At 38.3% G+C, this 27,091-nt stretch overlaps 1 protein-coding gene across 10 annotated transcripts in view; it reads right to left on the bottom strand.

Moving 5' to 3' along the window:
• Positions 1 to 27,091, bottom strand: part of BICD1 (BICD cargo adaptor 1) — a 221,657-nt gene that overhangs the window by 146,912 nt on the left and 47,654 nt on the right. The window contains exon 3 of one of the 10 annotated variants that reach the window (XM_082738622.1): positions 11,446 to 11,461. The exons of the other annotated variants lie outside the window; for them this stretch is intronic. The gene's annotated coding sequence lies outside the window, so the exon portion shown is untranslated. Of the gene's footprint in view, positions 1 to 11,445; positions 11,462 to 27,091 lie in introns of those variants that run through there. 10 annotated transcript variants of the gene reach the window in all.

The raw sequence follows: 27,091 nt of genomic DNA, 5'->3' as shown, positions 1-27,091 counted from the left end.
ACAACATTCCCTTAAGCCAGAGCCTAATTCAAAGCAAGACCCTGGTTCTGTTCAATTCCATGAAGGCTGAGAGAGGTGAGGAAGCTGCAGAAGAAAAGTGTGACGTTAGCAGAGGGTGGTTCGTGAGGTTTAAGGAAAGAAGCCGTTTCCATAACATAAAAGTGCAAGATGAAGCAACAGGTGCTGATATAGAAGCTGCCGCTACCCAGAAGATCTGGGAAGAAGATGCCATCTAGGACTTTTGTAGCTGGAGGAAAAGTCAATGCCTGGTCCCGAAGCTCTGAAGGACAGGCTGGCTTTTTTTTAGGGGGTTATGCAGCTGGTGACTTTAAGTTGAAGCCAGTGCTCATTGACCATTTCCAAAAATCCCAGGGCCCTGAAAAATTATGCTAAATCCACTCTACGTTTGCTCTGTAAATGGAACAGCAAAGTCTGGATGACAGCTCTTCTGTTTACAACATGGCTTACTGGATATTTTAAGCCCACTGTTGAGACCTACAGCTCTGAAAAAAGAATCCTTTCAAAATACAACTGCTTGTTTACAATGAATCTTGTCACCGAGAGATATGATGGAGATGTACAAGATTAATGTTGTTTTTACATCTGCTAACATAACACCCGTTCTGTGGTCCATGGAAAAAGGAGTAATTTCAAATTTCAAGTCTTATTTGAGAAATACACTTTGTAAGGCTACAGATGCCATCGAAAGTAATTCTTCTAATAGATTTGGGCAAAGTAAACTGAAAATGGTCTGGAAAGGATTTGCCATTCTAGACCTATTAACAGTATTTGTGATTCATGGGAAGGTCAAAGACTGACATGAGCAGGAGTTTGGAAGAAGTTGATTTCAAATCACACGGATGACTCTGAGGGGTTCAAGACTTCAGGGGAGGAAGTAACTGCAGATGTGGGGAAATAGCCAGAGAGCAAGAATCAGAAGAAGAGCCTGAAGTTGTTACTGAAGTGTAGCAATCTCATAATAAAATTTTAATGGATGAGGAGATGCTTCTTATGGATGAACAAAGAAAGAGGTTTCCTGAGAGGGAATCTACTCCTGGTGAAGATGCTTGAAGATTGTTGAAATGACAACAAAGGATTTAAAATATTATATTAACTAGGGCATCTAGGTGGGTCAGTAGGTTAGAGCCTCTGCCTTTGGCTCAGGTCATGATCCCAGGGTCCTGGGATCAAGCCCTGCATCCGGCTCTCTGCTCAGCGGGGAGCCTGCTTCCCTTCCTCTCTGCCTGCCTCTCTGCCTACTTGTGATCTCTGTCTGTCGAATGAATAAATAAAATCTTTTTTAAAAAATTAAAAAAATAAAATAAAATATTACATTAACTTAATTGATAAAGCAGCGACTGTGAGGGGACTAACTTCGATCGTGAAAAAAGTTGTACTGTAAGTAAAATGCTATCAAACAAAGTCAGATGCTAGAGAAATTGTTCATGAAAGGAAGAGTAAATTGATACAGCAAACTTTACTGTTGTCACTGTCTTATATTTAAAAATTGCCACAGCCATGCCAACTTTCAGCAACCACCACCCTGATCAGTCAGCAGCCATCAACATCAAGGCAAAACCCTCCACCAGCAAGAAGATTATGACTCACTGAAAAAGCTCAGATGACAGCATTTTTTAGTAAAGTATTTTTAAACGAAGGCATATACATTTTTTTAGATATAATGTTATTGCACACTTAATTGACTACAGTTTAGTATAAACAAATTTTATATGCACTGGGAAACCAAGAAATTCATTTGACTCTATTTATTGCAATATTCACTTTATTGTGGTGTTCTGGGACTAAACCCACAATATCTCCGAGGTGCTGCCCTTATTTTAGATTCCCCAAGGGTACCATGTACTTCCAATAGAGCTATGGTAACCTTGCCTAGAAAAGCTTTTGCAGAAGAGAATGGAGGACACAAGGGAAAGTATATTTGGAAATCTGATAAAGAAATAAAATGCGTAACTACAGAAAACATCAAGAGAAAGGCCTGACTCCAAAATTGTATAAGTAGAACATGTACCTGGTGCCTATTATAAAGCCCGAGTTTCCCTCTAGATGAAAGGCTAAGTGAAGTAGAGACTCTTCAGGAAGACAGAGAAGATATCCATCCATGAGGAAAAAGGAAAAGCAGACCCAGAAAACACATCTCAGTGGATGACTGCAAGGTCTAGGGAGAAATCCTCAGGGTTCTCTCAGCAGGGCTGATTACTGGACCCAAGGGCTCAGGAGCATTGAAGTCAATGTGCAGACTTCCCTGGCTGTGCTGCTTCGTAAGAAGGGAGGAATTCAAATCTGGACTCGGGCTCGGTGGTTAATATAGGGTTTTGCTGCTTTTCTTCTTTGCCTCGTGCAAGGGGAAATCCTCCATGTTGAGTCCACTTTATTCCCACTATAGAGCTCCGAGCTGCTTCAGCCTGAAACACAATCTTCACACGTTTAAAAAATCAGTATTATAGCTATGAAAATACCTTGCTTATTTTCATAGTTTTAGTAAAGTTGGCGTATTGGGAGTCAAAAAAGTAGAAATTTAGATTCCTTTCCTACTCAACCTGTTGATGGGGTTCAGGATACCTCACCTCAAAATATGGCAACTTGACACGTCGAAATTTTAAGCTGAGGGAGTTTGAAAAATTGGCAAAAGTAGAAAAGACCATCTCTCCTCCTCCCCATCTTCCACCCTGAGCATGTCACAAAATCTTTCCAAGGGAGGTGTCTTCCCTATAAGGGAGGGAGGGAGCATCCTTATCTCTGAAGACAAAGGGACACTAAGAAAAACCGAAGCAAACAGGCCTTGTTAAATCTCCTCCAGTTTCCTTCACTAATCTCATATTCTTTGACAAGCCAAATTTTTCCACAAATGTCCACTCTTCATCAAATTTAGCATAAAGATACTCAGGTTTATCAACTTCTTCAGGGTTTAATTTCCTTATGAAAGCTCCCATATCATGTAAAATTAATATTAAATATATTTGTATGCTTTTCTCCTGTTAATCTGTCTTTTTGTCAGTTTAATTCTCAGACCCAGCCAGGGGCCGCAAGAGGGTTGAGAAAAATTTCTTCCTCCCCTACACTGTCATATCATTAAATTTTATGCAATTTACCTCAAAAATGTGTTTTATCTATTTTAAGAAGGGATTGATATTTATCTGTCAGGTTCGACTTTAGCTGAAATGGATTGATAAATATACCAACAATATAAAATTTCTACTTTGTAATACATACTTTAACTAGATATTGATTTTCTCATTTATTTAAAATAAAAGTAAATTCTTGGCATTGTTTCTGGTGGGAATGTCATCCAGAATCCGGTATAAATGGGTTTCTCCACAGAGAACTGCTTTGTCACTTGAGGCGTGGCCTACCGTTTCTATAGAGGCACCAAGAGATTACAGAGAAAAGCAAGGCCAGGTCCCTCAGCTATGTGGAATCACCTAATCTATTTACATTCCGGTAGCCTTTAGAAAAATATGAAGCATAACTTGTTCTTTTTGGTTAATACTTTATATATCCCAAAATTCACCCCTCCTATAAGTGAAAAATAGCGGCTGTCTGTTAAAAGTAGAGAGCTGTGTGATTAAAGAACAGCTCTGCTCCCTAAAATGAAGTGTGAAGCTCTTAAATGAAAGTGTAAGACAAGAGCCTCGCTCATTACTCATTACCTCAGTGGGAAGGTGCTGAAGAGAGTGACCCCCCAGGTGCCTGGCCTACAGTCTGGAAGGACCCAGGAGGGCCACAGCAGTGACAGAGGAACTCCCTACATCAGCATTGGGGAGAGCAGACTGAGCTACCCAGTCGGTTGCCAGGCTTCTGTAGAGTTAGAGACTTTGTAGAACCAACAAGTGGCCACCTGCCTGACTTTTTAACATTAATATGAGATGCTTATTTCTACGGCCTGTCCACCAGATGAGATATCCTGGAGTAGTCTTCACCTTGAATCAAAGCAACGTTAATCAGATTCTAATCAAATCAAATCTTAAATTCCCATACATCAGGGACTAATTTGCTGACCTAGCAAACAGATCAGTCTCATTTAACACCACCTAGCTCACCTCTCTGTCCTTTTCCTGGGAACTTCACTTAAATCCCAGCAAGCATTGTGATGGAGCTAGTTAGTTGCAACAGGCAAGCACCAGCACTGACTGAGTGAAGAATACATGCACCATGGTCTGCTGTTTTCAAGAGTTCATGCTTTGACCTCTTTAATGCTGTCCATTCTTATGTATGGGCTGTGTTCAATGGTGATCGCTTGAAATTATGAATCAGAATTATTCTGAGTGCTGAGAGTGACACAAAGAATCTTAAAAAGTGATTCCTACCTTCAATCAGACTACTATCTAATTAAAGATATGACTAAATCTCCTGTAATTACAGCTATACCAGGAGGAGTATAATTAAAGTAATACAGACTACAAGTACTAGAAGTAATTCATACTTCCAGAAATAACTTCAGTTCTTCTTCCCTATTAGGTTAAAAAAATAAACAAAAAAGCACCCATCATCACATAATCATATTAGCACAAAGTAGACAATATGAATTGTCCTTTAAAATACATTCTAAACACATATATATCCCTATTTTTAACAGCTGCAAAAAAATTCATTAAGCTAATCGTTTGTACTGTTTCTAAATTTTATCATTATAAAGTTCTGCAATATTATTTTACATAAATATCTATATGCTTTTAAAATAATTTTCTTTTCACAGTAATGTTTTTATCCTTGTTTCCTTTTTTTTTTTTTAAACTCAATTGTTTCCACTATTTCTCAGACATCCCCAATCCTCAGCCAGGAAATTATTTGAAAGAGAGAGAGACTGAGAGGGTGAGCAGGACCAGGGGGAGGAGAAGAGGGCCAAGTAGACTCCCCACCAAGTGGGAAGCTTGACACAGGACTCTATCCCAGGACACTGAGCCAATGTCAGATCATAATTGACTAAGCCCCCCAGGCTCCCCAGCCTTGGAATTTATATGAATAACAAACAGAAGGAGTTAGATCTTTATCTACTGATTTTGGGTTTGTTTTTGTCTTTTGTTTTTAGTGAAATGAGCAAGTTGCTGAGAAATGTAGGTAGTATAATACAAATTTTATAAGACATATATATTTATTTACAATCATGTGAACATTTGTTTACACAACATTGCATATATTTGTTTACATGCTCAGAGGCAAGGGAAGAGATTCAAAAGATGCGCACAGGGATACTGTCCTCCCTGCTCATGCTCACCCTTTCCTTCCTCCTTCTTCTCTCTCGCTTTCAAATAAATAAACAAAATCTTTAAAAAAATTAAAATAGATTCCAAGGCATGAATGCATGATATGGATTTTATCCAACCATTTCCCTACTAATGGGCTTCAGATTTTTCTAGCTCTTGCCATTATACAAAATGATATAAAACTAACTGTATTAATATTGAGGAAGGTAAGATTTAGCTTGAGTCTGATCTAAACATTATACTATTACTGAATACTTAAATTAAGTCTAAATAAATAGAAACCTAGTATGTTAGGGAGAAAAGTGCACATTTCAAGAAAAAACTTGTTTTTTAAAAAAGAGAATGGAAATAATGGAATAAAGTAAAGGAAATAATAAAATAAAAGGAAATAATGGAAAATAAAGAACACATGCTATCTTTAAATTACTCTAGTAAGACTATGAAAAAGAGAGCACTTTTTTTTATTCTCTATTATAATGCATTATTGCCAGAAGCCACGGGCATTCAATACAAGAAACCTTTCATGTATATGTAGTAAACTTTACACTTTAAAGTTATAAATTAAACATTAGTGATTGTTTTTATAAAGCAAATTATCTCATCAAGTCTTGGATTTGTCCACTTTAGTGGAACATATGTTTTTTATTATAAATTTCTTTTTTAAAAAAGATTGTATTTTTTTTATTTGACAGAGAGAGAGAGCACAAGCAGGGGAGAAACAGACAGAGGGAGAAGCAGGCTTCCCGCTGAGCGGAGAGCTTGCGGCTGAGTTCAATCCTGGGACCTCAGGATCAATACCTGAACCAAAGGTAGACACTTAACCAACTGAGCCAGCTAGGAAACCCTTTTATTATAAATTTATTATGGATGGCAATCTTTAATATTTATGCCACTCATACTCCTTACTCTGTTGTTATATAAAATCCTGCTGTTTATATACCATTAAAATAATGATCTGATAATTGGAATGTTATTATAATATTATTTCAAATTTACATGCTAATCAAGGGTAACATTTATTACTCAAGAGCTTGATGTTCTGATTATTTGACAGTCTCACTTGGGGCACCTGGTAGGCTCAGTTGGTTGAACATGTGACTCTTGATCTCTTGATCTTGGGTTGTAAGTTCAAGCCCCATGCTGGATATAGAGATTACTTGAAAATAAAACCTTAAAAAAAGAAAAGACTGTCTCCATCACACACAACATAAAATCAAATTCTTGTAAGGTATGAAATTAATGAAAAATATTATAAGGCTATTCTAACATAAGGCAAGATTATAACTATTAGATCACATATTAATAATTATATTAGTCTTCCCAAAAGGCTATAGTAATTCACATTCCCTCCAGTAAATATGAGTGTGTTCTTTTCTTAAAATTCGCTAGTATTGAGTATCATCACCTTCTTTGCTAATCTTATGAACAAAAGTATATCAATGTTACCTTAATATATATTTTCCTCATTAAAACTAAAGTTGAGCCTCTTTTTATGTTTTTTGGTCATTTGGATTTCCTCTTCTATAAAATCCTATTTCTACCTTCTGTCTTTTGTAAGAATTGTTTCAGGAATGGTAAGTTAGTTCATTTTCAGGAAATCTATAAACATAATTTATTATCTCAACAAAAAAATGGAGAGAAGTAAAGGAAGATATTAAGAAATTCCCAGAATGTATTGGGCAAAATTCAGCAGCTAACTAAAATAGGGAAAACTTAAAACAATTTAAGTATGATAAAGACTTTAACCAAAAGCAAACATCATGCCAAATGGTGATGTATCAAAGCCATATCTATTCAAATCAGCAACAAAACAAAAATGCCAAACATCACCATCATGATTAAATGTTTTTTAGAAGTTCTATACAAGAAAATTAAATAGTCAGTAAAATATCATAAAATATAAAATTATCTATATCATCAAATTATACAATTATTTTAAAAATCAAAGACTAGATTTTTTATAAACTGTAATTCTTACAGAAACTTCATAAGGTGACAATATCAGATATACATCAGTAGTTAACATACAATTACCTTATGACCTAGCAATTACATTCTTGGGTATTTATACAAGAAAAATGAAAGCATGTCCACAAAAACATTTGCAGGATTGTTTAACTGCAGCTTTGTTCCTAATAACCATAAACTAAAAATGATTCAAATGTCCATTAAGAGGTAAATGGATGAATAAAATACGGTGCTTTCATACACTGAAATATTCTCAGTAATAAAAAGAACAAAGTACTGAGAATAAACAGAGCAACAAAACTCAAACAAAGTGAAAAAAGTCAACATGAAAGAGCACATCTGTATGCGTCAGTTTCTATTAAATTCTAGAATAGGCAATACTAATCCACAATGATCAAAATCCAAACAATAATTGCTGCTGAGGGGGAAGAGATATGGGGACTTTCTAGAGTTGTGGCAATGTCCTGTATCTTGACTGACAGAGCAGTTGTATACACACATGTATACCTTTGTCAAAACTCACTGAACTGTTCACTTAAGATCTGAGGATTTTAGGGGCACCTGGATGGCCCAGTCATTTAAGCATCTGACTCTTGATTTCCACTCAGGTTATGGTCTCAGGGTTGTAAGATCGAGCCCTGACTCGGGCTCTGTGCCATGTACTCATGCTTAAGACTCTCTCTCTCCCTTTCTCTCAAATAAATCTTAAAAAGGGGGGGGGTCCCGAGGATTTTATCACATATAAATCATACCTCAGTGTAAATCATATCTCAATCATACATCATTTGGGAGGGAAGAGTTAAGGAAGCAGAAATCAGAAACTTTACACATTGCTGCTAGGAATATAATATACATTGCTGCTGTACAGTCAGTTTGGGAAATAGTTTGATATTTTCTCAAAAACAGTAAAATGAACCAGCAATTCCACTCCTAGATGCCTACCCAAGAGAAATGAAAACATCTGTCCACACAAAGACTTGCATCTGAAGTTCACAGCAATGCTATTTACAATAACCAAAAAGTGGAGACAATCTAAATGTCTAACAACTAATGAACGGATAGACAAAAAGTGGTATAACATACAATAGTCTATTATTTAGCAGTAATGGAATGAAATACTGATACATGCTACAACATGAAGGAACCTCAGCAACATCATGTGAAGTGAAATATCCTAGTCACAAAAGATCACATATTATATGATCCCATTTATGTGAAACGTCTAGAATAAGCAAATTCACTGAAATGAAAAATAGATTAGTGGTTGCCTGGGGCTTGGGGTGGAGATGGGAACAGAGATTAATTATAAATGGGCATAAGGGATCTTATTAGGATGCTCTAAATCTGATTAAAAATGACAATTGTACTACTCAGTAAATTTGCTAAAAATCATTTAATTGGGGGTGCCTGGGTGGCTCAGTGGTTAAAGCCTCTGCCTTCGGCTCAGCTCGTGATCTCAGGGTCCTGAGACTGAACCCTCCATCGGGTTCTCTGCTCAGCAGGGAGCCCGCTTCCCCCTCTCTCTCTGTCTGCCTCTCTGCCTCCTTGTGATCTCTGTCTGTCAAATAAATAAATATAATCTTTTTAAAAAATCATTTAATTGTGCACTTCAAATAAGTGATTTTCATGATACATAAAACAGATACTTAAATAAAATGGTTTTTAAAAGTTAAAAAAAAAATTGAAGAATCTTCCCAATTTATTGACAGCAGGAATCCAAGGATGTTAAGTTTCATATGTGTTAGAAACACATTTATGAAAAAACAAAAAGGAAAAGTAGAGCAGATTGTCGAATCTCCTCTCCAACTCTTTTTAAAAGAAGTTCATTCGTTCATTCATTCATTTGACTCGCTGGAATGGGAATAAAATAGAAAGCAATGTAAACTCAACCTATCTTGTTCTTATAGTCAAAACAGGAAACAGACCCTAAAAACAATCAACTAATAAATGTTTACAAATAATAAATCAAATAAATAAAGGGCTAATAAAAATCACTGTTCTTTATACTAATAATAACCAGGTAGAAAGAAAAAAAAATTTTTAAGATTTTATTTATTTATTTGACAGAGAGAGATCACAAGTAGGCAGAGAGGCAAGAGTGGGGGTTGGGGGTTGGGGAGCAGGCTCCCTGCTGAGCAGAGAGCCCTATGCCAGCTCGATCCCAGGACCCTGAGATCATGACCTGAGCCAAAGGCAAAGGCTTAACCCACTGAGCCACTCAGGCACCCCAAAAGAGAAAAATTTTAAATTCCATTTACAGGGGTGTCCGGGTGGCTCAGTCGATTAAGCATCTGCTTAGATCATCACCTAGCCACCCTGGGACTGAGCTCCATCCTGGGTCTGGGGCTCTCTACTCAGTGGGAAGTTTGCTTTTCCCTCTCCCCCACCCCCACCCCAGCTTGTGCTATCTCTCTCAAATAAATAAACAAAATCTTAAAAATAAGCAAAGAAACAAATAAATAAAATTCCATTTACAAAAAGCTATAAAATAGTGTGGAATTTTACAAATCTTATATGAAGACAACTATAGAAAAACATGAAAGAAGATGAATAAATGGAAATACATTCCATGCTTGTGAATCAGAAGATCTAATGCAATTCTAGTTAGAATCCTAATGAGGTTTTGGAGCTAAATGATTTATATCACATATTTAAAAAATAAAAATCTGGAAAGAATCATGAAAATTATGAAAAATAAGAAGAGTGAAGAGTATCTCTACTATTTTTAAATTTCTGTTAACAACAATGCTTTCAAACGTTATACTGGCCTAACTATAGAAGATAGATCAGTGGAGCAGAACAGAATATATGGGGAAAGATGGCTTTATAAACAGTGATGGCAATTCATTGCATAGGGCAGAATAATTATGCTGACACAATTGGCTATCCAACTGGAAGAAAAATACAGAATAATTCCAGTGGATTAAGACTTTAAAGTTATAATCATAATAGACAAAGAATGCCTATGAATTATAGAGGAAAACAATACCCAAAAGAAAAATGTGATGATGCCTTTTTATTTTTACCATAAACAAGACTGAAATATGTTCAAGATTATTTTCTAAAGGCTATTGTAAAACTCTGTGGGAAGAAGCAGAATTGTTTTTTTTGTCTTGTTTTTTGACTTAATACAAAAATTGTTTCTGGAAATTTTGGTAAAGGGCCATTTGTGGAATAAGTGATTCCTACAGAGTTCACATTCCAATATTTATTGAATTGCAAGTATGTGCAAAATTCTTGGAGATGTGTTTGATGAATATATTTGGCACCTATATATAAATTAAAGTAATTTTTCAAAGAAAAAACAAAATACAGTAAGTGACAAATGATTTTGTTTTTTAATTTTTTATTTTTTAGAAACATAATATTTTTATCCCCAGGGGTACAGGTCTCTGAATCACCTATATGTTGCCTCCAAGAAACTCATTTTAAGCCCGAAGACACCTCCAGATTTAAAGTGAGGGGGTGGAAAAGAATTTACCATGCTAATGGACATCAGAAGAAAGCAGGAGTGACAAGTGATTTCTAAAAAGTGGATTAAAAAATCAGGTTTGGAGTTGGGGATTACTCTGTTAGGGTGTTTGATCTACCTTTGGGCTACTGTATTGGTAAGAAAGAAGCAAAATTCACAAGCAGAAACTAGGCTAAGCATGCTTCTCTCTAGCGGTTATTTTCCCTCCTTCCCTCCTTCTTTCCTTTCTTTCCTTCTTTTCTTCCTTCCCTCCCATTTCTTTGTTTCTAAAGAAAATATTTATAAAAATGATCATGTTAGGTAAAGTTCTCATAGACAGCCAAGGGAGAAATTGATACCACCCTTATGTTAACTACTCAGCAGCAGTATTAAGACAGCCAGTCAGGTAAGTGGGACATAGCTTTAAGGAACCTGAGCAGAAATTAGTATCGAGGAGTGATGCAGTTCCTCATAGTCACTTAAAACTCTGCCTGAATGGAGCAGGATCCCTGGCCAGCCAGCTGAGAGCAGAAGCAAGTGGTAAACTCAGCATTTTATGCTGCTGGTATTAGTTGGATTATGCTGTCAACTGGCATAAACCTACCTGGTAATGTTGGTTTAACAACTGAACAACGCATAATTAAAGATGAGAAATAGGGCTTCCTGGGTGGTTCAGTCATTAAGCATCTGCCTTTGACTCAGGTCATGATCTGAGGATCCTGGGATCCAGCCAGACATCAAGCTCCTTGTTCTGTGGGAAGCCTGCTTCTCCCTCTCCCACTCCCCCCTGCTTGTGTTCTCTCTCTCGCCGCGTCTCTCTCTGTCAAACAAACAAACAAATAAAATATTAAAGATGAGAAATAGAAGAGGATGACTTGGCCTACGCTATGGTACAGGGGAAATTCACAGTATTAATGTACAGAACACAAACACTTTGAGGGCAAAGACATAGTCTGCCTTATTTAGCAGCGGATCCCCAATTCTGGCACATGGTAAGCACAGGCAGGAATGAATGGGCTCTCTGACCTAGCCATGTCAAACCCTTCCGTAGGGCCAAATGATGTACAAGAGCCCTGGAGGGTTAGTCACTGTAGACCTCCCTACACAGGAATGAGGTAAGAGGGCTTGAGTCTTGGAAGTTCCGTACACCTTTAAAAGATCTGAAGTTGTGTGAAGGACCAATAGCAGGTAGGTGAGTAAGAAGGTGTAATCAGCCAGATCTACTATAAGCCTGGGAGAGAAAGCTCTGGACTCTGGATCTCTTACTGCCTTTTCTCAGGAAGGGCTTTTCTCTTCACATTGAAGTGTTACAGAGATTCAAGTGTAAGTTTAGAGAAGAGGAGAAAAAATAGCTTGCTGTCATGTCTGTTTCCCTTCCAGACTCTAAGGTTTTTGAGTGAAGAGTCCTTCTCTTTTCATCTCTATATAACCAGTACCTAGTGTAAAAGCAAACTAGTCACTCCCTCTCACAAAGATGCCAGCTGTTTGGGGACACATGCTAACTATAATCTGTCTGCTTCTCTAGCCACTTACTCCTTCTTCTTTGGGTAATTGGTATTCTAGACTTACTACACAAGGTAGATGAAAGCAGCCAGTAATGAATGCATTTATGCTCAGTCCAAAGTAGAAATAAATATCAAATGAAGGACAGAAGAACAGAAGGAAAAATTGATGCAAAGAAGCAAGAAGGGAAGGAAAAATTCTATCATAAAGCCCAGTGCTCCATTCCAGCAGTCTTGGTATTATAATTTTAAAAATATAAATATACAAACAACAACAAAGAGAAGCAATCGTATTGCTAGTTCCATCAGAACGGGCTGCGACATAAGCCTTACCATCTACTCCTGATGGATAAGAACAGAGGGTTCCCTGGCTGAGGTACCACAAAAGAAGAAACAATTATTGAATGTTGTGTGTGCAGATCTTAAGTTATAAAGGAAAGGAAGCATCAAAATCTTGCTCTTCATAGGAAAACTGTATATCACACTTCCTTAATGTGATTATGTTTTTAAGACAACAGTAAAGACTTATTTCTAGTTTCCACCACATCCCATCTAAGAGTGACTGTGACTGAGACCACACTAACAGACCTGCCTAACCTGGAACATTGCCAGTCATGCTGGCAAAGGGAAGAGAGAACAGGACACGCCATGCAAACACTCCCAAGGCTTCCATTTGAAACTGTCATGTTGCTTCTGCTCCTAGGCCACAGGCCCAGACAATTCAAAGAGCCATGTTTGACTTCAGCATGGCAGGAACACACATTCTTCCTGTAGAGAGGCACCCTCAGGGAGGGCACTCAGTTTTTGAGAACAGGTATCTTGATCTGGATCTCAGTCTCAAAGTGAAATATCTCATCATCAAGAATAAATCTGGGTGATTATGTTTTAAATCTTATATTTGATGGACAAGACATGTAACCTCTCTCAGCCTCAGTTTGTCTCAAAAATGGCACCATGTGGTTTGAGCTCAGATCCTTATATTTAGAAGAGCTCATCATTAAGCCCACTTCTATTATGGAAATGAAAGCTTCTGACCAGGATTCACTTGTAGGTACAATAGTGTTTCATCCCCTCATAACAGACAGACACACAATTGGGATTCTTCTCAGATACCCATTTTGGTTCACTCAGGACCTGACCTAGTGCTTGGTCCACATCCAACATTTCTACACAGCTGAGCATTGTTCAGGCAGTCTGAGCCTAAAACCCTTTCAGCACAAATGTTACCAGTGATCGACTTTTGTTACAACTTCCTGGCTCCTGTCAGCCAAATGCCAGTAACTGTTTCTTCTCACCAGTCTCAAAGACTGCCCCATCCCACCTTCCATCTTCTTTTCCTCAAGGTCTAGGAGAGAACCACCCACCGAGTTGCTGGCTTCCATTTCTTGTCCCTGGACCCTCAGCTGGCCTCACTCCTCGGTCCTACACTGGGGTCCTCAAAGCAGAAGGCTCAAAGAGGCCAAGTCTTACCAGGTAAGTAGAAAACAAGGACCAAGAAACCACCAGGAGAAAGGGACCCTGAATCCTTCACTTTCTCACCAGGAAAACAGAAGTGTGCATTCTCAAATTTTATCTCTCGTGATTTGAACAAAAATGAGAGGCCCTCCTTGAGAAGGACAGAAAGGTGAGGAAGGTGTTTGACCAAGAACTACAATGTGGAAATCTCAGTCATGCATTAGTAGCTAGTTCTGAATAATATGATCATCAATGTAACTGACAGCATGAAGCCAGAGGAGGCAATCCAATATAAGTGAACTAATTCAGCACAGTCTGATATCTTTTATTTACATACTGAAGAACGTCTATCAAAACTATCTTTGTTTTATCAAAGTTAGTGTTGTGTGTGTTTGCAGTAGGTTAAAAAAATAGAAAATTTTTAGATAGATATGGATAGAACCATATCCAACCATCAATAAATAGAAATAGAAATACATACCATCTTCTTTTAACTTTCATATTATAAAAACATTATTATTTCCTTTTTAAAGGTGAGGAAACTAAGTCACAAGGAAGTTAAGTTACTTAGCCAAGATCAAAAAGCTAATGAGTGATAGGGCTGGGATTTGCTGCAAAGCTCGTGTTCTTTATTTTATTTTATTTTATTTTATTTATTTGACACAGAGAGAGAGAGAGAGAGAGAGAGAGAAGGAATACAAGCAGGGGGAGTAGGAGAAGGAGAAGCAGGTTTCCCACTGAGCAGGGACCCCAATGCGGGGCTCGATCCCTGAACCCTGGGATCTTGATCTGAGCCGAAGGCAGACGCTTAACAACTGAGCCACCCAAGTGCTCTCAGGATCTGTGTTCTTAACCACTCTGCAAAACTCTTTCTGGGTTTCTCTTCATCACATATGACCTGGCAATAGGAAAATCTGTGTCAAATTAGAATGACTCTCAGCTACTTGCTCATAGAAAGAGAAATAATTTTAAAGTCTAAGCAAAACACGAATATATATGAATAACTTGAACAAAACCAAACCCTGTAATCCATTCTCCCATCTGTCATAAACACATCTAAAACACATCACTGCTTTTGCTATCCCAGAATACAAACAACTATTTTATTTCATTCTTATTCATTGATTAGGTAGTAGCTGAAAGTATCTATTTTGTGATCTAGATAACCTAGACTTGACTCTGGAAAGGAGAATATTTAGAATTTATGATATAAATTGAATAAAATATTATGAATTTTTGATATTACGTTTCCTTTTGAATTGATTTAAAACAAGTTTACTATTTCCTCCTAAAAATAAGCATGTTATGGTAGAAAATTTTAAAATACAGTCTAAGTAAAAACTCATGGCCCAGTGAAAACCAATATAGACACTGTGGTATATACCCATTCAATTTTATTTCTGTGTCAATACTAGCTACCATTTACTGGGCATTTAAAGATTGTCAGTTACTATGCCAAGCATTTATGTTTCTTGTTTAATTTTTACAAAAACCTGCAAGGCAAGTACTATTATTATTATTTCTACTTTTGTGATAACTGAGGCTTAGAGAGCTCCAGAAACTTGCTCTCAGCCAAGGTTCCAAGCTAGTACTAGAAGGATTGCTAATCCTAGCCTCTCAGGGAGGCAGGCACCCCATCTATAATCAGGCACTGTGTTGGGTAGAGGCTTAACAAATATGGTTAACTTTCACTTCCTCCAGTCTTATCCCTTTTTATACTTGAATACAATTTCCTGGTTTATCAACTCAAGGTTTCTCAATTTGAGCAATAATGACCTTGGTGGCTGAATGATTCCTTGTTGTGGGAACTGTCCTGTGCCATGTAGGTCACTGCGATGTTTAGCATCCCTGGCCTCTATGCACTAGTGCCAGTAGCATTCCCCTCATCATGACAACCAAAAATGCCTCCAGACATTGTGGAGGGAGAGGTGAGAGCAAAACTGCCCCCATTTGAGAACTAGTGCAGTTTAATAGACTCTGGAACAATCTTTGGAAACTCATAATACCACAGCCCATTAACTAAGATCTTACTCATAGAAAAAAGTCAAGAAAGATGATCTACAGATTTCCTTTATAAAGAGCCCCTTAAGGCTTCTTGAACGGTCCGGTCCGCAGGTACTTCTTTGCAGTTTCTAGGTATTTTGCATTCTTCCATGGTGTTCACCTTGAGGCTAACTGCCAAATTCTCTTGACAAATGATTTTTGACAGAGCATCTCCTCAAATACTTCTATATGAATCTGAACCGTTAATCCTGTGGTCTCATTTCAAATATTTCTTCAACTAATTCTTGACTTTCTTCTCATAATATTCTATTTTATACTTAGGACCCCAGTTCATCTTTATTGCAGGTTCTCTGAGCTCCGATGTGAAATTCAAGCTCTCACTGCATGCTTTGTCTAACTTGCCATGGTCCCCTCTGGATCTTTCTCAAGGGGAGATGTCCCTGCATTTCAGCAAAAGCAGGGTACTGTCAGCCAAGTATGCCCCTAGGATTCTAGGCTACACTGCCAGGATACCCAGCAATCAAGGAGCTCATTAAAAATAACTTTGATGAGGGGCCTGAATACTGACAATTAGCTTCTATGACCTTCTAAAATCCATTTGCCTCTTGATCTTTTCCCCACAGTAGTCAGATTGTTTTCTATAGTGCTAATGAATTCACTTTTGTCCTCTCAGTCCCTTGAAGAGCAAAGTTTCTCTTTAACTATCAATATGCTATCGAAAGGGATTTCTGGACCCAGGATGCAGTGTTCCTCCTTTGACCTCATAACTAAGGAACTGAGACAGAAGGATAGGTTATATTTGTATTTCACTAATTACCTTAATCGTCTCTATAACAAACACCATAAAGTTTCATTTAACAAAGGAATTATCTCAACCTATTTTACTTTCCTCCATGCTACAAAAAATTTGGAGTCTCAAATACTGACTGGTTCAATGTTAATAAAAAAAGGGAAAGGAGACAAAAATAGATTATATGGTAGTTACGTGTGTTTTATATAATTATCCTTCAATAAAGTTGGTTAAGAATGGAAAACAAAAACAAAAATAAAAAAAGATTACATGGTAGTAAACTTTCTTTAGTCTTTCACTTTTGAACTACATATTCTGATTTATCTTCAGTTTACTTAGTAGGAAGAACCAACTGTTGAGGGCACTGGTGAAAATTGGTGCATAATAGCCAGGCCCATTAAAATTGGAGAGAAAAAAAAAGTATAAAAGTACACCAATACCATTGGTAAACAAGATACATTCCATAAATTATTAGGACTATTATCAGAAGCTGCTACAATAGACAAATCTGTACATTTTAATGGTTTAACTCAACAAATGTTTATTTTCCACTCAGGTAAAGGCCAAAGTAGACTGGGCAGCTATCCTCAAGTGTGCCATCTTGAATATACCACCTCCGAGTTCATTTCACCAGAGGAAGAAAGCGATAAAGGAAACACATGGGCTCTTAACTGCCTTGGCCTAGAAGTGTCACTAGTGAACTCTGTTCACAGATCACTGTCTAAACTGGACTGAGGGTCCTAACTCAACTAGAAGGGAAGCTAAGAAATATGAGGGGCACAATGGAGTATTTTGTGAGCACTAAAATCCATGTTCAAAAGATATATTTCCAGGGTGCCTGGCTGGCTCATTGGTAGACCATGCAGCTCTTGATCTCAGTACTATAAATTTGTAAATGTGAACCCAACACTGGGTATAGAGATTACTTAATAAAATCTTTAATAAAAAATGATTATTTCAAAAAAAGATATATTTCAATTGCTGGAAATGGCAATGTTTTACATTCTACATAATAAAATTAAAATTAAAATTAAAAGCTATAGGAAAATACCATGTTGCTACCAATAGTGATCTCTATAGTATGATTACAGGTAATTTAATGTTATTCTCTATGTACTTTCTTATTGCCAAATTCTCTAATGCCATGGTCAAATAGAATAATCATGTATTAATAATTTATATCAGGGGCACATGGATGGCACAGTTGGTTGAGCATCTCACTCTTGGTTTCAGCTCAGGTTGTGATCTCGAGGTCCTGGGATCAAGCTCCCCATTGGACTCCATGCTCAGCTGAGTCTGCTAAAGTTTCTCTCTCCCTCTGCCCCTCCCTCTGTGCTCTCTCTCTCTCTCTCTCTCTCAAAAAAATAAATAAATAAATCTTAAAAAAAAAAGAATTTATATCAATCCATGCTTGCCATATGAATAAATGAAAAGGAAACTGGAAGAATGAAACAATGAGATCTGTTACTCTTACATGACAAATCTATTAAATGGAAAATTAAAATTTTACTTATTAATCAAAGAATCTCCATTTCCTACTAGAAAACAAAAATTTGACGAATGAGGGTTAGAATTACAATAGGCAGCATTTATTGGTCAGTTACCATTAGTCAGGCACTGTGCTAAGCATATCACATTTTTTATCTCAAACTTCTACCTTGAAACAAGATTTTGCTGATTTACAGATTTGGAAATTAGAGCACATAGAGCAGCAAGACGACTTGACTTCAGACAGCATGACTCTACCTGTCAATTATTTTCTGGCACTGAAAAATCTTCACCTACATCAACATTCTTCCCAAGACTGCTCATGGAATACAGACTTTTTTTTTTTTTTTGAATATAGACTTTTAAAAAAATATTTTATTTATTTATTTGACAGAGAGAGATCACATGTAGGCAGAGAGGCAGGCAGAGAGAGGGGAGGAAGCAGGCTCCCTGCTGAGCAGAGAGCCCGATGTGGGGCTCCATCCCAGGACCCTGGGATCATGACCTGAGCTGAAGGCAGAGGCTTAACCCACTGAGCCACCCAGGCGCCCCTGGAATAAACTTTTAAGGAAATCAAATAGATACAATAGACTGTGCTTACTATCCATCCCAACTTCTTTCTAATGGGTCTTCTTTCCAGCAGAGGCCAGAATATTTTCTAGACTCCTTTGTGGCTAGGTTTTTGAGTATGATTTAAGGTGACCACAGACATACTCACTTGGGATTTAGAAGGGGAAAGGGAGGCTGAGGTCACAGCTGTTTCTGCAATGGAGCATGGTCATGGAGGTAGCTTCCTCCTCAGTGACAGGGCTACCAAAGATTATTCCCTCATCTCAAGGGTATTGAAGGACCCATTTGCTGGTGCATGCTGTAGCAGGCACAGCATGGTTCTGGAACCAGCAACAGTATTTGCGGTTTCCTGATCATGGTGGTTTTCTTCCTACAGTAGTTGGAGGTATAACTCTGAAGCTGATGTCTTCCCAATGTCAAAAAGTTAAACAAAAATCCACAGAACATTAGAAATGCATTAAGAGGGCGCCTGGGTGGCTCAGTGGGTTAAGCCGCTGCCTTCGGCTCAGGTCATGATCTCAGGGTCCTGGGATCGAGTCCCGCATTGGGCTCTCTGCTCAGCAGGGAGCCTGCTTCCTCCTCTCTCTCTGCCTGCCTCTCTGCCTACTTGTGATCTCTCTCTGTCAAATAAATAAATAAAATCTTAAAAAAAAAAAAAAAAAGAAATGCATTAAGAAAATATTCACCAGGAGGCATCTATTTGCCAGACACTATACTGTTCTTGGTGGTGGGACCACAATGACAAGCAAAATATACACATCCCTACTAGGAGCTTACAGGGAGCTTACAGCCTAGTTGGGAAAGCAGAAATTAATGAAAATATTTATTACAAATAAATATTTATTTACAAACTCTAATTACTTAAATTTCTGCCTGCTTTCATTTTATCCTATTTTGTAGGTAGTGAATACTATTAGAAATTTCTAGAATTCATATTGACTGAGTGATTAGTCCAGTTTATTGTTCTCAACGTTCAAACTAGGGTAAGTTACAATCAGGCATTTAGATACCAAATAAAGACAAATTGAACCAGTAATGATGACGATGCAAAACTTCCAAGAAGACCTTCTTCTGGCAAATGGCTACAACTCAACAATTACGGTAAGCAAAACTATTCTCTGCTAAAGACAAAGAGAAAAAAAAATAAAATCATGATGTCAGTGCTATAGAAAGTAATTGGTCATATTGACATACTGTTAATGGAGTGTATGTCTCTGGCTGAATAATATTGATTTCACTAATGTTCTTTCTAGTGTCAGCTCCCTTTCCTTTGTTATACAGCATGCCATCTTTCAGCTTGGAAGGATCACTACTTAGCATTATGATGGCTAATGATTTGGCAGTGGGTATCATCAGACTCAGATCTCTTACCATCTGGGGGTTCAGTAAGTCATGTAAAAGACTGGATTTAGGAATGTGTCTGAAGACATAATGACATCCAAATCATTTCTCTTTCTGGATCTGAACAGATTATGAACAATTACTGTATCATTGACTATTACTGTATCATTAAGACTCCCAGACAAAAGATAAAGATAGCTCATAGAGTCAGAGTAAACCTACATCATAAAAATGGTTTTTTTAAAAAAAAAGATGATGTTAGATATTTATAAAGTTGTGTCAGTCTTACTGCAAATAAAGCAGACTTAGAACTTTAAAGCACAACTGAAACAACTTTCACTTGTTTTAACTTTTCATTACATAAGGAGAAAAAGGGAAACATTATATATACCTATATATGTATGTGTGTGTGCCAGAGATATCTGACATTTAATTATACAAAAATATGTTTTATCTTTAACAAGCAGAAACATCTACCCATCTTGTGATCTACTACCCATAATCTACATAAGCTCTAAATTGTTGCATGAATGTAGGAATATGAAACACAAAAGCAGTTTTAATTGTCACCACTGAATTTCAAGATGATTCAGATTATCATCCTAAATTATAAGAATTAAAAGCAATTTGAGTTAGCTAGCTCTTATTACCCAGATTTAACACTGAAAAACTCATACTCCCTGATTTTCCAAAATCTGTAGTAAGGCTCAATTTTTTTTTTTTTTAAAGTGAGGTGCTTTGGGGCGCCTGGGTGGCTCAGTGGTTAAGCCGCTGCCTTCGGCTCAGGTCATGATCCCAGGGTCCTGGGATCGAGTCCCGCATCGGGCTCTCTGCTCGGCAGGGAGCCTGCTTCCTCCTCTCTCTGCCTGCCTCTCTACCTACTTGTGATTTCTCTCTGTCAAATAAATAAATAAAATCTTTAAAAAAAAAAATTAAGTGAGGTGCTTTTATTTTCAGGTAAATGAACATAACTTCCATAAGACTGGTTACTTTTATTTTAACCATATTTATGGAAATATCTCTAAAGTATACAATAGGTTTTTAAAAATAGCTTGCATCAGCTTAGTTTTTTAACAATAAAATCTTTTCTTAACTACAAAGGGTATTTATAAATCTCTTGTCAAAAGAGGCTCTGTAAGGCATGCTGGGAGAGATTCTCCTTGCTGTGGGGTCCACCTCTGAGGGATTAGCCAGAGCTGCCTAATAAAGGTAGGCTCGATTCCAGAAAAAAATAATATGCAGAGTGAGCTAAGCCAGTGGTTGGGACATGGCAGTGGGAGGGATAATGCCTGCCATTTGTTGACTACAAGGTATGTGCCAGACCAAACCACAGGCTAAGAATGTGTTAGATATTATACACACATGTTATCTAAACTTATAATAACTGGGCATTATCATCCCTATTTTGTGGGGGCAAATATGGAGGTTCAGAGAGTTCACAAACTAGGAAAGGTGGAATCCACGGCCTGTTGGGTCCAACAGATTCCATCTAAGGAAAGCTCTGTGCTTGAAGTGGGCAATTGTGCGTCTTCTCCTGAAAGAGAACCCCAAACTACAGGTAGAAATTAACTGCCCTATTTCCTCTGCAGGAGTAGCAAGATAAGCTGGGAAGAATGTCAAAGCACCAGGTAAACAGGCAGGGTGCAAGCCAGAGTTCTGTCAAAGGAATGGTTAGTACAGTGACTCTGACTTGGGGACACACGTATCCAGTAATAACAGACACACACCACAGAGTGGGTCTTTGGTTGCAAGATCATTGCAGAGTCCCACCTGCTGGTGAACTGATTCTCCCTGAATGTGCCTTGGCAGGACTGGCTTTTGGAACCAAGTGGCTGATGCTGCACTAACAGGATAGTGATGGCTGAAGCTAATGGGACAGGGAGGACACAGGTGACCGCACCTTGACGTTAGAAGAATGCTGGAGAGGAGTGCTGAGCTGTGTAACATCCGTATCTACAGGAAATAGCTGTGGAACACTAGACTTTTCACAGTTCTTCTCTCTCCCCTCCCTGCTAGCCTGCAAGTAGCGACTTTTGCTGTCAGAATGCCTGACCAGCAGCTTCTGCCTCCCCTCCTCTCCCCACCAGGCCTCTCCAAAAGGTGCATCTTACCAGCTCATCTAGAAGCTAGAAAACTAGGAAACCAAACTTGTTTGATGGGGTGCAAATTACACACACATTAATGGCCCCATTCTTTCATTCACTCACTCAACAAACATTTCTTCAGCATTTTTAATCAAGAGTGGCAGGCATCATGCAGGCCTTTTGAAAAGAATACCAAAGACCGCGCACATTCCTGCATTCAAAGAGCCGAGAAACCAGTGGGGATGGAGAGCAGGGAATACAAACATGAAGCTGAGGGATGTCCCAGAGCTCTTCGACAGAGCTCTGTGCAAGTGTGGAAATCACACAGAAATGGAGGCAAAGCCATCAAGAGAGTCATGGAAGGCTGGTCACAAACCCACAGTGTGAGCTTCTCTACCATACACCACCAAGGACCAAGTCTGCCACCTACGGAATTTAAAAGACGAACACCTAATACTTGTTGAGTGCTTACTATGGGTCAGAGGTGTTCTTCCCACACATGAACTCATTTTGTTCTTATAACCTTAAGAGTAGCTATTATTTTTATTTTCCTTTTACTTCTGGAAACTAAGCCATGGAGAAGTTAAGTAATATGCCAAATGTCATAGAGCTAGAGCCAGGATCTAAAAAACCAGGCTGTCTAATTCCAGAGCCCACACCTTAACCATTTAACAGTATTATTGTCCCAACCATTAGCACATAGAGAAGTGCCCAATAATTCATGGCCAAACTAAAATTAAATAAACTGAGGGACATGTTTTATTTGGCTAAAGGCCTTGGCTTCTTTTCAGGTTGTGAAGGTACAGATATAAGGGAGGCCACTCTTGACCCCAGATAGCAAGGCCATCAGTCCATTGTCAAGTAAGCAAACACACTCCCAACTTATAAACCAGGCATGTTCCCAATATTAATCTATAGGCTTGTACCCTGAAAATATTTCCTCAAATATTATGAAATGGGGCAAAGTGTCCTATCTATTCATCAAAAGTTATTTTAATCCATAATGCTGCTAAAATATCACACCTTCGTAACGCCAGACATCAAAATATCAAAATCCCAAAGGGAGCTTCTGGTCAGACAAAAATTTTAGGTAAAAGCAGAATTATTATGTTTACTTTCCCTTCAGTAGAAATGGTAACATTTATCAAGTGCTTATTACCTACTTTATTTGTTCATTCTCATTTGTCTTCAAAACAACCCTTTTAAGTATTATTATTGCCATTTGCATATAAAGAGACTGACACAGGGGGAGGTAATTTGCCCAAGATCACATAGCCAGTCCAAGGCAGATCGAGGATCTGGCCCAGGCATTTGGGGTCCAGAGCCCACATTCTCAATCACGACACCATAATGAATATGGGAGGCAGGATTTTTTTTCGTGTGAATAGGTGAAAAAGTAAATCTCAAAGGTGAAATTCACTAAGCTATGGCCAATAAAGATGGAGCGGGGAGAGACCGATGAAACACCTAGGAAATGAAGAGTCATGCTGAACAAATAAAGGAATGCGGCAAGGAGATTTGGGATCAGACGGCTCCGGGCACCATCCAATAGGCAGCCCGGAGCACTCAGGAATCCGGGTTGCTCCAAAAGCAGAAAAATATGAAGAGCACCCTTGACTTACCACTTTTAATATTTAGACATAGAATGTATGGGCTTTCATTTGCCCTCTTGTCCTGGCCCCCTAAAATGTTTAGGGGTGGTCTGAAATATCTGTTAATACAAACTATCCAAAAAGAGTAACAACACACCTGCATTTGCTCTGAAACATAGAAGTCTGTCCTACCAACATTTCAGCTCTTCTAGAGAAGGTAAACTCCTTAGCATCATCAGAGTGGGCCTAGGTCCTTCATTAATGTCTGCATGTGTACGTAAAGAATACTATCAAAAGGCATATGGATAGGGATGCCTGGGTGGCTGGGTTGGTTAAGCGACTGCCTTCAGCTCAGGTCATAATCCTGGAGTCCCAGGATCGAGTCCCATATCGGGCTCCCTGCTCAGCTGGGAGTCTGCTTCTCCCTCTGACCCTCCCACTTCTCATGCTCATTCTCTCTCTCACACTCTCTCTCTCAAATAAATAAATAAAATCTTAAAAAAAAAAAAAGGCATATGCATAAAGAGTGAAACTCAAATTGATACACAGAAGCTGGGGTCAAATCCTTATCTCTGAAAATAAGACTCCAGACTCAAAATAATTATAATAGGCAAAAGAACTTTTTAAAGAATTTAATTACCCAAATCAATACCTAATATTTTTAAAACATGCTAATTAACATCCAACTTTATTGGGTTTTAAGCCTGTGAAAACTGGACCTTTGGTTTAGAAAAATAATTACAATGTACACATACATACCATATGTAAATGCAATTATATTCTAGGCAACAGTGCAAAGTGTTTTGTATTTACTGACTCATCTGGTGTATGTTTATGCGTCTGTCTCTATCTCTGTGTCCATCTCTCTCTCTCTCCTTATATATATGGAGTGTGCATATGTATTTATGCACATGTATGTACATATGTATATATCCACACAGAGTACATGTACATAGTTTATGTGCGGATATCTACATCCACACATATACATACGTGCGGATATATATATCCACACATATACATACATGCATACGTCTATCTCTCTCTCACACACACACACACACACGAATGTATCCAGGTCAACAACATTTAATTTATGCTAATCCAGGGATAATCAACCTCAGCAGTATTGACATTTGGATCAGATAATTCTTTGTTTTGGGGGGCTGTCTTGTGCACTGTAGGACATTAAGCAGTATCCAGGCCTCCCTACAGACGCAGGTAACAACTCCTAATTGTGACAACCAAAAACGTCTCCAGACATTACCAAATGTCCCCTGAGGTAAGGAGGAAGGGAGGGCAAAACTGCTTCCAGTTAACAGTCATTCACGTATACTAACTCATTCTATATATGCATATACATCTAGAGGGTGTGTGTGTGTGTGTATACATCTCTATCACATATATATTGGGGGGGATAATGTATAAGTGTATACATGATAAATATGTATAGATAAACAAATACATAAAATCCTTCAAGATAGGCACTATGATTAACATACACATTTTACATGGGGCACCTGGCTGACTCAGTCAGTAGCACATGCAACTCTTGATCTCGAGGTCGTGAGTTCAAGCCCTGCAGATGGGCACAAGAACTTCAAAAAAATACACATTTTACAAATGAGAAGACTGCAAAATCAGAGAATTAGCTTGACTATAAAAAATTACTTAATATGCAAATGCAGAAACTATTGTTTTTATAATAATCAGCATTTACTCAGTATAAAATAGTACCATCATGTTTGAGAAATTGTTCTGAGAGTTAATAAATTGGGATTTCCTGATTTATTCTTAGGTCACATGGTGTAGTGTCAACACTGTCAAATCTTACGATAATAGAGACATAATCATACACCCATTAATAAACACAGCACTTCACACACACATTACAAAACACAATTTACACACTATGTAACAATAAACAAGTCTCATACACACGTGTGTAGACATATATTTATACAAACATACATATTTATAACAATTTTACAGAATTTGCCCTCTTTGGAGAGAAGAATCCAAATAGAAGTTTTCCTGAACTGGGAGCCTGGGTGGCTCAGTTGGTAAAGAATTTTTCCTGAATACAAATAAATGTCAAATAACATATTAAGAATATAAAAAGCTGTCTTGGGGCGCCTGGGTGGCTCAGTGGGTTAAAGCCTCTGCCTTCGGCTCAGGTCATGATCCCAGGGTTCTGGGATCGAGCCCCGCATCGGGCTCTCTGCTCGGCAGGGAGCTTGCTTCCTCCTCTCTCTCTCTGCCTGCCTCTCCGCATACCTGATTTCTGTCTGTCAAATAAATGAATAGAATCTTTAAAAAAAAAAAAAAAAAAAGCTGTCTTGATTGCTTCCAGGACTGTGTCACAAGTGTATCTCCTAGTTGATCTAAACACATGTGTTCTGAAACACACACATTCCCAGCTGGTGGTAAATAATACCAAGACAGCTTAGAGATAGCCGCATGGCATTATTTCAAAACATAATCATGTAAACTGACTGGGAGGGAACAGCTCTTTAGAAAAGAATGGTTAGTGACGCCTGGGTGGCTCAGTTGGTTAAGCAGCTGCCTTCGACTCAGGTCATGATCCCAGCGTCCTGGGATCGAGTCCCACATCGGGCTCCTTGCTCCGCAGGGAGCCTGCTTCTCCCTCTGACTCTGCCTGTGCTCACTCTCGCTCGCTCTCTCTGACAAATAAATAAATCTTAAAAAAAAAAAAAAAAAGAAAAAAATGGTTAAGTATCTGGAGCCCAGAACACCAAGAAATACTGCAATTTTAGGGGACACGATCTAGGTTTCCAATGCCAAATAACTCCCCAAATGCTGTTAACAGACCTCTCTCAGAGTGCCTCATCTTGAGCCAATAAAATCCTGCTGTGCTTTCCTTCAATTACTTTAAGCCCATCCTTAGATTTCAGCAATACGATAGCTGGGAACCTGAGCCCTGGCCAAGGCTGCCCTTGGCGATATCCCTTTATTAATTCATCCCAGAAGCCAGGACTGAGCTATGCCGGGGAGAAGAGAAGATGCCATTGTGTCCTCCCTGGTGAAGGGAAGGCAAGCACAGGCGCTCCACACACAGACATGCTTGTCCTGCCCTTCAGAGAGAGCTGTCTGCCTGCTGCGAGACCGCATACAAAACCCTGCAGAAGCAATCATTTTTAAGTGCAATTTTATTGCAGAAAGGCCTGAGTCTACTGTTGGCTCTTTACAAATATCTGCTAATACACTCCTGTCACAGACTGACCGAGCTGCTATTTTCCCTCCAGCCATTAGGGGAGACCTCAGGAGACTAGGGATCTCTCAATGGAGAGCAACAACAGGGTTATTTCAAGACCTCACTGCATTTTAAAGGTGTTATTTGTCTGCACAGAAGTATAAATCACGCAGAACATCTTTTCTGAAGGGGGAGCTGGCCTGTAGGATTTCTAGATAATTCCAAGTGACCTGATATCACTGTGAGGGAGGGCTTGGTACAACCAGCCAGCCAGCCACTTTATGTGACCCTTTCATTATTACATCTCATAATAAAGGGAAAGAAATTTCTAAAGATTTTAAGCCACTGTTATAAAACTAATTTAATACAAGTGAATATATTTTAATATTTTAACAAATGTGACTTCTAAT

The sequence above is a fragment of the Mustela nivalis genome (genome assembly GCF_964662115.1).
Source record: "Mustela nivalis genome assembly, chromosome: 7".
Classification (NCBI taxonomy): Eukaryota; Metazoa; Chordata; class Mammalia; order Carnivora; family Mustelidae; genus Mustela; species Mustela nivalis.
This window is presented reverse-complemented; position numbering and strand designations above follow the sequence as displayed.